Source organism: Crassostrea angulata, chromosome 6, assembly GCF_025612915.1.
Source record: "Crassostrea angulata isolate pt1a10 chromosome 6, ASM2561291v2, whole genome shotgun sequence".
Lineage (NCBI taxonomy): Eukaryota > Metazoa > Mollusca > Bivalvia > Ostreida > Ostreidae > Magallana > Magallana angulata.
This window is the reverse complement of record NC_069116.1, coordinates 41,895,934-41,898,178: the sequence shown is the minus strand read 5'-3', so window position 1 is coordinate 41,898,178 and position 2,245 is coordinate 41,895,934.

The following is a 2,245-nucleotide window of genomic DNA, read 5'->3' as shown; positions in this document are numbered from 1 at the left end:
TGTACATGTATTATTGTATATTATTTATTTGTCAGAAAATGCAGTTCTATATTATACACTTTCAAATGTAAAGATTTCTTATGTGTTCATATGCCATTTCAAAATCCTGGGTACGGGGGATTTGTCAGGCCTTGTACACTCTTGTCCTTTGTTGGTATCTATCAAAAATCTAAAAAAACAATCGGCAAGAAAAGCTTAAACTTGTGTGGAAGCATCCTCAGATAGTGTAAATTCAAGTTTGTTCAAATCATGACTCAGGGTAAGCAAGCTCAACATGCAGTCTTATACAAAATAATGTTGGTTGAAAGGTGTGCAAAATGTAACTGCAAAATTGCTAAGTGACAGTCTTGATCTATTATTTTATAACTATGAAAAAAAATATGATCATGAAAAGAGGTATAGCGCCTTTTCCTATTACTATGGTGTTCCGATGGGGCCACTTCGACCTTCGCACTTTCGCCTCTAGGTCGAGGTGCGAGAGTGCGAAGTTGCGACGGCGAAAGTGCGAAGGTGCGACGGCGAAAGAGCGAAAGTGCGAAGATGCGACGGCGAAGCGCGAAGATGCGAAGGCGAAAGTGCGAAGTTGCGAAGGCGAAGAAGCGATACTACTATCGCAACTTCGCCATCGCAACTTCGCACTCTCGCCTTCGCATCTTCGCACTTTCGCCTTCGCCTTTTTATAATTGTGGAGCTCTCTATCGTTTTAAGACAATTTTAGCTGTATAAAAGGACATCTGAGGCAGACGATGAGAATTTATTTTCAATAGCCTGCACAGATCTATAACTTTTTCTAGGGGGCTGGGGTGGATAAATAATTATATTTGTCGGGGGTGTGGAAGGGTTCCGAGACATATTTTGGAGATTTTATTATATATAATTAATAAAATTAAATTTTCCAGGGGGATGAGATCCGGACCCTCTCTCCCCCTTTACTGCATGTGTGAAGTTATTAATATTGAATTTTCCGAGGGACGGACCCCCTCTCCCCTTCTAGATCCATAGATCAGCAAGGAGTGTCGCATAATGAAATTAGAATGTTACTGTGTTTAATCCACGGTAAACAGACAGCTGGTAAGTGACAGGAGTCTGGAAGTGCATATGTATACATTATGGCGGACATTACATTTTATATGGAGTATATAATGATTATGCATAACCAGCACTGGTAAACATATATGTCACATATACGTACACATTAAAATATTTATAAATATTCATAGTAAGCACAATGGCCTAGCGCATGCGTACCAATGATATCATGGATTAATCGGAAAACCTTGGCGAGTACGGTGCCTGCATCAAATTCTATGTAATCGACCGAGACTTTCTGAATGCTATAAAAAAAGGCAAAGGCGAAAGTGCGAAGTTGCGAAGGCGAGAGTGCGAAGTTGCGAAGGCGAAGGAGCGATAGTAGTATCGCTCCTTCGCCTTCGCACCTTCGCACTTTCGCCATCGCATATTCGCGCTTCGCCGTCACATCTTCGCACTTTCGCTCCTTCGCCGTCGCACTCTCGCACTTTCGCCTTCGCAACTTCGCACTCTCGCATCTTCGACCTAAAGGCGAAAGTGTGAAGGTCGAAGTGGCCCCATCGGAACACCATATATTACAGTATTTTCCCTACAACTGTGTTTGAACGGAAAGTACATGTTACTAAAAATAGATAAAGGTACCTGACGCAATAGAAACCATAGGCGTCGGAACCGGGGGGGGGGGGGGGCTAGGGGGGGGGTGCTTAGCCCCCACACTTTTTCGCAAATGTAGACCTAACCATTAGACACTTTTTATCACCGGAAATATAGTTGTTCCTAAATTAACCTTGAAAGTTTGAGAAAGTTGGAGTAATAGGCCTACCCCCCCCCCCCCCCCCCGGATTAGGAATTTCATGATTGGGGGGGATAAATTTTTTTTTGGATAGGTATTCCCCCCTCCCCCCCCCCCCCCCCCACGGATTAGGTTTTTTTCACAATATTTCTGAGGATTAGTCTAGCCCCCCACTTTCAATTTGCTTCCGACGCCAGTGAATACTGATTTTATAATGGTGTCTGTAACCACTGATTTGTCCTAAATGCAGGAAACCTGCATCGAGAAATGCATATAAAGAACTGCGTGTACTTAGTCATGCAGTTGATATTCTGAACCGTGATAACGTCCAGGAAAATGCGTTAAGTGCATATACGTGTAAATAGAGTATCACATTATTGAGAAATGTGTAGCTACAGTAAGCAAATAAAAGAGGATTCAATC